Below are 12,279 nucleotides of genomic sequence, written 5' to 3' on the forward strand. Positions count from 1 at the left end.
ACAGGCAGTGCAAAGACAAAAATACCAGTGCAGAATGTAGTGTTGCAGCATTATAGTGTTACCGTTACAGAGAAAAAGTGCAAGGGCCACAATGAGGTAGGTTGGAAGATCGGGACTACACCCGAGGTTATGGGAGGATCGTTCAGTAGTCTGATAACAGGGTGGAAGAATCTCCTCCTGAGTCTGGTGGTGTGTGCTTTCAAGCCTCTGTATCTTCTGCCCGACAGGAGAGGAAGGAGAGAGAATGACCGGGGTGTGAGTGGTCCTTGATTATGTTGGCTGCTTTCCCGAGGCAGCGGGAAGTGTAGATGGCGTCGATGGTGGGGAGTCCGGTCTGTGTGATGGACTGGGCTACATCCACAACTCTCTACAATTTCTCGAGGTCTTGGACAGAATTGTTCCCAAACCAAGCTGTGATGCATCGCCTTACAGCTCCGCTCTTTTCTGTGCCCACCAACCCAGTGTATACCCATCTCTCCCACCTCCCCTCTTTTACCCCCACACCTCAGGCCCTTTGGCCCACTGCCGACCAGCGGTCCCCGTACACTAGCATTGTCCTACGCACTAGGGACAATTTCCAATTTTACTGAAGCCAATAAACTTACAAACCAGCACGCCTTTGGAGTGTGGGTGGAAACTGGAGCACCCGGAGAAAACCCACGCGGTCTCAGAGTGAACGAACAAACTCCGTATCGACAGCGCCCCTAGTCAGGATCGAACCTGAGTCTCTGGTGCTGTGAGGCAGCAACTCTACCGCTGCGCCACCGTGCCACACCTCAAATTGGCCGTTTGCCCTCTGGATATAATCTATATCCATTGACAGGCAAAAGACACAAAGTGCTCAAATAAAGTTTACGATTTAGAGGGAAAAGGTTTAAGAGGAGAAATATTTAATAGGAACCTGAGGAGCAACTTATTCACACTGTGGGGGATGGGGGGGTTGTATGGAACGAGTTGCCAGAGGATGTAGTTGAGGCAGGTACTATAACAACATCTAAAAAAACAAAGACACAAGGGAGTACAGATGCCTGAATCTTGCGTCGAGGAACTCAGTTGGTCAGGCAGCATCTGTGGAGGACTAGGATGGGTGATGTTTTAGATCAAGACGGGGAGCGCTGGTCGGTGTGGACACGGTGGGCCGAAGGGTCTGTTTCCAAACTAAACTAAACAAAGACCTATCTTCAGACACGTGGACAGGTAGTATATGGATAGGAATAGATAATATATCTAGAATAGATAGTGTACTAAACACACAGTCTTTTAGCAAGATGAAGGGAATCAAGAACCAGAACATATAGGTTTAAGGTGGGAGGGGAACCTGGCACAGAGGGGGGTGGGTGTGTGGAACAAGCTGCCAGAGGAGGTAGTTGAGGCTGGTACTGTTGCAATATTTAAAAGACATGAACAGGTACATGGATAGGACCGATTTAGAGGGATATGGGCCAATCGCAGGCAGGTGGGACTAGTGTAGATGGGGCATGTTGGTCAGTGTGGGCATGTTGGGACTGTTTCCATGCTGTATGAGACAGGATGACTCTCACCTTATGCTTATTCCAATGATCTATCCCTCTCATAATATTAGACACGTCCGCCCCTCAGACTTCTGAAGGGGGAAACATTACGAATGTTTCTCAGAGATACCCCAGAGGAACACCTCCTGGGGAGGGAACGTCTTTGAGCTCAGGAGGTGGTCGTTTTATAATAAAAGATTTATTGAGGAGTCTGGCAATTACTGGCCGATATCTGACTGTCCAGTCGGGGCCATGCCTGAGGGTGCGTGCTATGGTGCTTTAAAGGGGTGGAGAGGAATCACTGAGGACACGGGGAACAGGCAGCATGGGACGAAGAGTTATAGGTCACGTCGAAAAACCGAGCTGAATTCCCGGAGAGTGCAGCCGAGATCTTGGAGACCTTGAACCCTGAGGCAAATCCAGACGGGTTCAACATCGAACAGTACAGCACAAGGAACATGGCCTTTTCAATGCCTGTGCTGATCATGATATTGATTTAAGCAAATCTTCTCTGCCTGCACGTGATCCATATCCAATCCCTGCATATCCATGTGGAACAACACTGAACGGGTGAACGGGTGATCGATGGTTGGTGTGGACTCAGTGGTTAGTAGGACTCGTTCCATGCTGTATCTTTCAATCAATAATCGATAATCAATCAATCAATCAATCAATCAATCGAATCGATCGATCGATCGATCAATCAATCAATCAATCAAATTGCTGGAGATACTCAGCAGGTCAGGCAGCATCTGCAGAGGAAAACTGACATACGATGTTTCAGGGCCGGATCCTTCTTCAGTTTGGGCTGAAGGGCCTGTTTCCATGCTGTATCCCTCAGCTAAATTCTGCCTATCTTATAGAAACATAGAAACATAGAAAATAGGTGCAGGAGTAGGCCATTCGGCCCTTCGAGCCTGCACCGCCATTCAATATGATCATTGCTGATCATCCAACTTATGATCTTAAGATTGATGGTCAGCATGGTCTCGGTTCATAGGTTCATGTGTTAGGAATAGAATAAGGCCATTCGGAACCATTACGCCTACCATTCAATCATGATCTATCTTTCCCTCTCAACCCCATTCTTCTGCTTTCTCCCTGTAACCTTTGACACCTCTACTAATCTGTCAATCTCTGCCTTAACAATATCCATTGACCTGACCTCCTCAGCCGTCTGTGGCAATTAATTCCACAGATTCACCACCCTCTGACTAAAGACATTCCTCCTCATCTCCTTTCAAAAGGTACGTCCTTTTATTCTGAGGCTGCGCCCTCCGTTCCTAGACTCTCCAACTAGTGGAAACATCCTTTGGCCCACTGATCACCCGTCCACGCTGGTTCTATGTTATCCCACTTTCTCATCCACTCTCTACACACTAGGGGCGATTTACAATTTACTGAAGCCAATTAACCTACAAACCTGTATCTCTTTGGCGTGTGGGAGGAAACCGGAGCACCCGGAGAAAACCCACACAGTCACAGGGAGAACGTACACACTCCGTACTACACCCAAGGGGAGGATTGAACCTGGGTCTCTGGCGCTGTAAGGCAGCAACTCTTCCTGCTCACTTCACCTGCACCAGTCCTGTCTGCTGGTTGAATGTAAACTGGGGCACAGCTGTGTGCTCCCCAGGAGAGAGGAGATCTCTCTCCTCTCCCTCTCTCTCTCTCCTCTCTCTCCCTCTCCTCTCTCTCCCGTATCTACCCCTCATCATCTCTCCCCTACCTCCCCTTCCTTCCCTCCTCCTCCTCCCCCCCTATCCACCCCCCCCCCCCCCCTCTCCCCCCTCCCCCCCCCCCCCCCCCCCCCCCCCCCCCCCCCCCCCCTCTCCCCCTCCCTCCCCCTCTCCCCCTCCCTCCCGCCCCCCCCCTCCCCCCTCCCCCCTCCCCTCTCCTCTCTCCTCCTCCCTCTCTCTCCCTCCCTCCCTCCCCCCCCCCGCTCTCCCCCTCTCCCCCTCTCCCCCCCCCTCCCTCCTCCTCCCCTCCTCTCTCCCCCTCCCCCCTCTCTCTCCCTCCTCCCTCTCTCTCCCTCTCTCTCCCCTCTCTCTCTCCTCTCTCTCCTTCTCTCTCTCTCTCCTCTCCCTCCCCCTCTCTCTCTCCTCTCTCCTCTCCCTCTCTCTCTCCCCTCTCTCCCCTCTCCCCCTCTCTCTCTCTCATCCTCTCATCCTCTCTCCCTCCCTCTCTCCCTCACTCCCTCTCTCCCTGAGGAATTTTATTCATGTAGCTGAAGATGATTTGTTCCAGAGTTGGACCTGAAGCAGGTTGACAAAGAGTAATCACTTGTGTCAATGATTCAGCCCTGAGAAGGGATGTGTGATAACACCCCTGGAAAGGGCTTTAGCATTAGGGAGCAGAGAGCAGGAGAGGGAAAACGACAGGGGCAGGGAGAGGAGGGGGCGTTGTGTGAGTGAGAGGCATTGTGATCGAGTGGGAGGGGGCAGGTGAGAGAGGGGAGTAGGAGCAGACGGAGGTGTGAAGAGGAGGGAGGGGAGAGAGCGGCTCCAATGATGGAAGAGGTAACCAAGGGGGACGGAAGGTTCTGGAGTAATTCAGCAGGTCAGGCAGCATGGATCAGCGACATTTCTGGTCGGGACCCTTCTTTAACTCAGTGGGTCAGGCAGCATCTCTGGAGAATTTGGATAGGTGACGTTTCGGGTGGAGAACTGAAGATGTTCAAAGTGTAACTTCATAAGTTCTTGGAGCAGAATTAGGCCATTCGGCCCATCAAGTCTACTCTGCCATTCAATCATGGCTGATCTATCTTTCAACCCCATTCCCCTCCCTTCTCCCCTGACACCCGCACTAATCAATAATCTTTCAATCTCTGCCTAACAATATCCATTGACGGCCTCCTCCACAGTTCCATAGATTCACCACACTCTGGCTAAAGAAATTCCTGCTCATCTCCATTATAAATGTACATCCTTTCATTCTGAGGCTGTGCCCTCTTGTCCTTGACTTTCCCACTGGTGGAAACATCCTATCCCAGGAGGGTTCCAGCTCGAGACGTTGCCTATCCATGTTCTCCAGAAACTCTGGCTGGCCGCTGAGTTACTATAGCACTTTGTGCCTCTCTTTTTACACGTTCAATTCTGTTCCCATTTTGGAGTTTGCTCGTACTTTATGGGACACTCTGAACAGTCGAAGCTTGGCATCAATCTCAACAGCAGAGAACATGGAACAGGGACCCTATCTGTTTACCTGACCCTGGCGGCAAGTTGGGCAGTAAAAGTTTGTCAAGAACAACTTGTCTGAGGTCTGTTGGAAGTCATAAAACAGTGACCTGTGGGCGGCAGAATTGCGGGGGTTTGAGAGCAGTCCACTTTAAAATGAGACGGCAGTCATTTAATATCGCTGGCCTCCTTCATTCCCATGTGGCTACAACTCACAGAGAACTGCAGAGACTCTGCCAACCAGCTCATCTGTCCCTGTTCCACACCAGCCTCCTCCATGCCCTCTCCCCACCATCTAAGTCGCTACACTTTATACAGTGTGGAAACAGGCCCTTCGGTCCGTACCGACCAGCGATCGCCCCGTACACTAGCACTATCCTGCACGCTAGGGACAATTTACAATTAACCTACAAAATACGCACATCTTGGATTGTTGGAGGAACCCGAAGCGCCCGGAGAAGGCCCACGCGGTCCCAGGGAGAATGTACAAACTCCATACAGACGGCGCTTGTAGTCAGGATCGAACCTGGGTCTCTGGCACTGTGAGGCAGCAAGTCTACAGCTGCACCACCGTGCCGTCACACCTATAGGTGGGACTAGCTGAGGTGAAGCATTTTGGTCGGCAGGGACGAATTGAGCGGAAAGGCCCGTTTCCGTGCTGGATGATTCTATGACTCTATAGAACAGTATGACACAAGAACAGGCCCTTCAGCCCACAATGTCAGTGCTGAGCATGATGCCATGATCAACTCTTATCTGCCTGCATAATCCATAGCCCTCCATTCCCTGCATATCAATGTGCCTATCTAAATGCCTCTTAAACACTGCTATTGCATCTGCCTCCACCACCACTCCTGGCAGCGTGTTCCAGACACCCACCATAAAAATTGCCCTGCACATCTCCTTTAAACTTTGCCCTCTCACCTTAACGTAATGTCAGAACTGCTCACAATACCCCAAAGGTCTTCCATTCTATGCTCTATAAAGCTGCCAACATGATTTGGTCACTTTGTGCGGCCCACATATGCGCCTGGCAGAAGGATCGGTGTCACATGCCTCCTCTGGCAACTCGTTCAATATCCCCACCAGCCTCTGTGTGGAAAGATTGCCCCTCAGGTTCCTGTTAACCCTTTCTCCTCCCTCCTTAAACCCATGTCCTCTGGCTCCCGATCCCCCTACTCTGGGCAAGGGACCGTGCATTCATTCACCCATTCCCTATGATTTTGTCCGTCTCTATAAAATCATCCCTCAGCCTCCTGCGCTCCAAGGAATGAAGTCCTAGCCTGCCCAACCACTTACTATAGGTGAGTTACTACAGCACTTTTGTAAACCAGCATCTGCTGCTCCTTGAATCCATGCTGCCTCTAAACCATTCCGACCCATGGACCTGGCCATGTCTTTTAAATGTTGTGATAGTTCTTGCCTCAACTATTTTGGTGGCAAAAACAGGAAAGCAGACTATTATCTAAATGGTGGCTGATTAGGAAAAGGGGAGATGCAGCGAGACCTGGGTGTCATGGTACACCAGTCATTGAAAGTAGGCATGCAGGTGCAGCAGGCAGTGAAGAAAGCGAATGGTATGTTCGCTTTCATAGCAAAAGGATTTGAGTATAGGAGCAGGGAGGTTCTACTGCAGTTGTACAGGGTCTTGGTGAGACCACACCTGGAGTATTGCGTACAGTTTTGGTCTCCAAATCTGAGGAAGGACATTATTGCCATAGAGGGAGTACAGAGAAGGTTCACCAGACTGATTCCTGGGATGTCAGGACTGTCTTATGAAGAAAGACTGGATAGACTTGGTTTATACGCTCTAGAATTTAGGAGATTGAGGGGGGATCTTATAGAAACTTACAAAATTATTAAGAGGTTGGACAGGCTAGATGCAGGAAGATTGTTCCCGATGTTGGGGAAATCCAGGACAAGGGGTCACAGCTTAAGGATAAGGGGGAAATCCTTTAAAACCGAGATGAGAAAAACTTTTTTCACACCGAGAGTGGTGAATCTCTGGAACTCTCTGCCACAGAGGGTAGTTGAGGCCAGTTCATTGGCTATATTTAAGAGGGAGTTAGATGTAGCCCTTGTGGCTAAGGGGATCAGGGGGTATGGAGAGAAGGCAGTTACAGGATACTGAGTTGGATGATCAGCCATGATCATATTGAATGGCGGTGCAGGCTCGAAGGGCCGAATGGCCTACTCCTGCACCTAATTTCTATGTTTCTATGTTTCTAACTACCTCCTCCGACAGCTCATTCCATCAACCCACCACCCTCTGTGTGGAAATGTTGCCCCGCAGGTTCCTATTAAATCTTGTCCCTCTCACCTTAAACCTATGTCCTCTGCTTCTTGATTTCACTATGCCATTGGAAAAAGACTCTGCATTTACCCGACTTAGTCCCCCCTGGTTTTAGGGGACCAGACTGCAACCCGACCACCTTATCTACCCCTGTTTTTGATTCCTACATGCCTGTATTACGAGGAAAGATATTTCTCCTAAACCCCCATGGGAATCATTCGAGACTGGCTTCTATTTATGATTTCCAGATGTGAACTCCCCCAGATGTGGAAACGTCCTAACTCCACGAGTCTGTCTCCATGAACCCCTTCATCATTTGGAGCATCACAATCGGGTCACAACTCTCTCAACGATGCTGGATGCACTGGGTAGGGCCATGCGTGGCTGACGTTCCCAGAGTGCCGTGACATGCAGGGGGAGCTCGCTGAGCCAGCCGGCCCCTGCTCATCCCCCAACACCAGACACCAGATGAGTGCAGTTCAGTTTATTGTCACGTGGACCGAGGTACAGTGAAAAGCTTTTGTCCCGTGCTAACCAGTCAGCAGAAAGACAATGGTACACAGAAAGCTGGAGAAACTCAGCGGGTGCAGCAGCATCTATGGAGCGAAGGAAATAGGCAACGTTTCGTCCCGAAACGTTGCCTATTTCCTTCGCTCCATAGATGCTGCTGCACCCGCTGAGTTTCTCCAGCTTTTTTGTGTACCTTCAATTCTCCAGCATCTGCAGTTCCTTCTTAAGCAGAAAGACAATAAATGATTACAATCGAGCCGTCCACAGTGGACAGATACAGGATAAAGAGAATAATGTGAATAACGTTTAGTGCAAGATAAAGGCAGTAAATTCTGATCAAAGATAGTCCGAGGGTCTCCAATGAGGTGTATAGTAGTTCAGGACTGCTCTCTAGTTGATGGTAGGATGGTTCAGTTGCCCGATAGCAGCTGGGAAGAAACTGTCCCTGAATCTGGAGGAGTGCGTTTTCACACTTCTATGCCTCTTGCCCGATGGGAGAGGGGAGAAGAGGGAGTGACCGGGGTGAGACTGGTCCTCGATTATGCTGGTGACCTACCCGAGGGAACGTGAGGTATAAATGGAGTGCAATGGTCTGGGCTGCATCCAGGTCTCTGCAATTTGTTGCGGTCTTGGTGGAGCTGGTCCCAAACCGTGCTGTGATGCATCTCGCATCCCATGGCGCTTCTGTTGCGAGGATGGTGCCGGCAATGGCGATGGGCGCGATGGGCAAGGAGCAAGGCCGGTGGGAGAGTCATGAGTTTAGTGCATTGTCACGTGTACTGCGGTACAGTGAAAAGCTTTTGTTGGCTGCCAACCAGACAGCGGAAAGACTGTACATGATCCCAATCAAGCCGTCCACAGTGTACAGATACAGGATAAAAGGAATAAAGAGAATAGAAACATAGAAACATAGAAATTAGGTGCAGGAGTAGGCCATTCGGCCCTTCGAGCCTGCACCGCCATTCAATATGATCATGGCTGATCATCCAACTCAGTATCCCGTACCTGCCTTCTCTCCATACCCCCTGATCCCCTTAGCCACAAGGGCCACATCTAACTCCCTCTTAAATATAGCCAATGAACTGGCCTCAACTACCCTCTGTGGCAGAGAGTTCCAGAGATTCACCACTCTCTGTGTGAAAAAAGTTCTTCTCATCTCGGTTTTAAAGGATTTCCCCCTTATCCTTAAGCTGTGACCCCTTGTCCTTGACTTCCCTAACATCGGGAACAATCTTCCTGCATCTAGCCTGTCCAACCCCTTAAGAATTTTGTAAGTTTCTATAAGATCCCCTCTCAATCTCCTAAATTCTAGAGAGTATAAACCAAATCTATCCAGTCTTTCTTCATAAGACAGTCCTGACATCCCAGGAATCAGTCTGGTGAACCGTCTCTGCACTCCCTCTATGGCAATAATGTCCTTCCTCAGATTTGGAGACCAAAACTGTACGCAATACATTTAGCGCAAGATAAAGTCAGTAAAGATCAAAGATCGTCCAAGCGTCTCCAATGAGGTGGATAGTAGGACTACTCGCTAGTTGTGGGAGGTTGGTTCAGAACTCCAGCACTTTGTGTCTATCTTCCAAGTCTGTCCAACCTCTCCTTATAGCTGGAACACAAAAATGCTGGAGAAACTCAGCGGGCGCAGCAGCATCTATGGAGCGAAGGAAATAGGCAACGTTTCGGCCCGAAACGTTGCCTATTTCCTTCGCTCCATAGATGCTGCTGCACCCGCTGAGTTTCTCCAGCATTTTTGTGTACCTTTGATTTTCCAGCATCTGCAGTTCCTTCTTAAACTCTCCTTATAGCTAATACCCACTACATTTTGTACGCCTCTCACAATTGTAAACACTGCTATGAAAATCAGTGGAGGCACTTGAGATTGAGAGGACTAAGTTCTTACTATATTTACTCCATCAGCATCCCCTTCACAATTTAAGACCCGACCTTACATTAATTGAATTCATGTAACATTACAGCCTTAGTCAATGCGAACAATTAGTGACCCAACATAATTTTTTTTGGGAAAGGCGAACTATTTCAGTGCAATTTATTAAATATTAGACACTAGCGCAGAATATTTCAGCTGACATTTAAAAAAAGAAACACATTTTATTTAAATAGGTCCCTTGAGATTACAGCAGAAAAACTGATAATTATATTAAATATACATAAACAGCAATTGTGTGTTTACGCATGCAGATTGTTATAAAAACCTGATTTAGTACTCATTGTTGTTGAAGTCTTTTGAACACTTCCCCAGAGGAACCCTGTTTAATGACACGTTTTGATGAAAGATGTCATACAGTCTTATTCCATATTTAATTAACTTTCTCTTTTCTTTGACAACAAAAAAACGCAGGCACAAGACAATAACAAACAGCTTGGGAAAGTAAGGGAAGGTTTTGAAACATCAGCTAGACCTTGTCATGTGATGTGCAAGAGAGATACAATATAAGATTGGCGCGTAAGTATCTGCTACTGGGGAGTTTCGTGCCCGTGGGACCCCATTACAAGAATCTCCACTGCTTCCTAATAAAAATTACAAAACTGAAATTAGAAAACAAAGCAATTAAAGACCACCAGAGAATTAAAGAAAGGAATTCTGCTTTTTGTTCACATCACAGAGAGCTCTGATGATAACCAAGATAAATTCCTGGGCCATTGCGTGAGAACCATCTTCGCTCTGGCCTGCTGAATGAATATTATTTATTCATGGCCCCTCTCCTGCTGGCTATGGAGGTGAAAACGAATGCCTCTTTACCACCATACTTGTTGTGTGAGAAAGTGTCTTCCTGGAGTCTCCTCTAACCAAGAGTGTTGGAGGCTTAGTAGTTGAGCACATTCAAGACATTACGATCATTAGATTTGTCACTCTGGACAGTATAAAGTGGATGAAGTCAGTTCAAGAGGTGAATGGCGGTGCAGTGATAGAGTTGTTGCCTCCCAGCACCAGAGACCCGGGTTCGATCCTGACTACGAGTGCTGACTGTATGAAGTTTGTACGTTCTCCTGTGAATGCATAGCTTTTCTCTGAGTGCTCCAGTTTCCCCCCACCTCCAAAGATGTGCAGGTTTGTAGGTTAGTTGGCTAGGGCAAAAATTGTAAATTGTCCCCAGTGTGTGGGATGATGCTAGTGGCAGCATGGACAGTGGGCTGAAGGGCCTGTTTACACGCTGTATATCTTTGGCCCACTGAGCCTCTACCATTTGCACCAGCCATTTGCGCTAATATCATTTTCTTCTCCCCTCCTTCCCATCAACCACCCCAGTACCACCCACCCCTTCAAGATTCTCTCTCTCACCCACATAGTTACAAGAGATTCAAGATTCAAGTGAGTTTATTGTCATGTGTCATAGGACAATGAAATTCTTGCTTTGCTTCAGCACACCAGAACATAGTAGGCATTGACTACAGAACAAATCAGTGTGTCCATATACCATTGTATAAATATATACACACATGAATAAATAAACTGATCAAATGCAAATAACAGATAATGGGCTATTAATGTTCAGAGTTTTTTCCGAGCCAATCTTAATAACCTGATGGCTGTGGGGAAGTAGCTATTCCTGAACCTGGTCATTGCAGTCTTCAGGCTCCTGTACCTTCTACCTGAAGGTAGTGGGGAGATGAGTGTGTGGCCAGGATGGTGTGGGTCCTTGATGATGCTGGCAGCCCTTTTGGGGCAGCGACTGCTATAGATCCCCTCGATGGAAGGGGGGGTCAGAGGCGATGATGGACTGGGCAGTGTTTATTACTTTCTGTAGTATTTTCCTCTCCAGGGCGCTCAAGTTGCCGAACCAAGCCACGATGCAACCGGTCAGCATGCTCTCTACTGTGCACCTGTAGAAGTTAGAGAGAGTCCTCCTTGACAAACCGAGTCTCCGTAATCTTCTCAGGAAGTAGAGGCACTGATGTGCTTTCTTAATAATTGCATTAGTGTTCTCGGTCCAGGAAACATCTTCAGAGATGTGCACGCCCAGGAATTTGAAGTTCTTGACCCTTTCAACCATCGACCCGTTGATATAAACGGGACTGTGGGTCCCCATCCTACTCCTTCCAAAGTCCACAATCAGTTCCTTGGTTTTGCTGGTGTTGAGAGCCAGGTTATTGCGCTGGCACCATTTGGTCAAACGGTCGATCTCTCTTCTATACTCTGACTCATCCCTGTCAGTGATACGTCCCACAACAGTGGTGTTGTCAGCGAACTTGATGATGGAGTTCGCACTGTGACCGGCTTTGCAGTCGTGAGTATAGAGTGAGTACAGCAGGGGGTTGAGCATGCAGCCTTGAGGTGCTCCCGTGCTGATTGTTATCGAGGCTGACACATTTCCACCAATACGAACAGACTGTGGTCTGTGAATGAGGAAGTTGAGGATCCAATTGCAGAAGGATGTGTAGAGACCCAGTTCTGCGAGTTTGGTAACCAACTTGGAGGGGATGATTGTGTTAAATGCCGAGCTGTAGTCAATGAATAGCAGCCTGACATATGAGTTTTTGTTGTCCAAGTGGTCCAGAGCGGAGTGGAGGGCCAGCGAGATCGCATCCATCGTTGATTTGTTGTGGCGGTAAGCGAACTGCAGTGGGTCCACGTTTTTGTCGAGGTAGGAGTTGATTTGCGCCATGATCAACCTCTCAAAGCACTTCATCACCGCAGGCGTTAGTGCCACTGGTCGATAGTCATTGAGGCATGTCACCTTACTCTTCTTGGGCACCGGTATAATTGATGCCCTTTTAAAGCAGGTGGGAACCTCAGACCTCAGAAGTGAGAAGTTGAAAATGTCTGTAA

The sequence above is a fragment of the Leucoraja erinacea genome, chromosome 4 (genome assembly GCF_028641065.1).
Source record: "Leucoraja erinacea ecotype New England chromosome 4, Leri_hhj_1, whole genome shotgun sequence".
In the NCBI taxonomy this organism is placed as follows: domain Eukaryota; kingdom Metazoa; phylum Chordata; class Chondrichthyes; order Rajiformes; family Rajidae; genus Leucoraja; species Leucoraja erinaceus.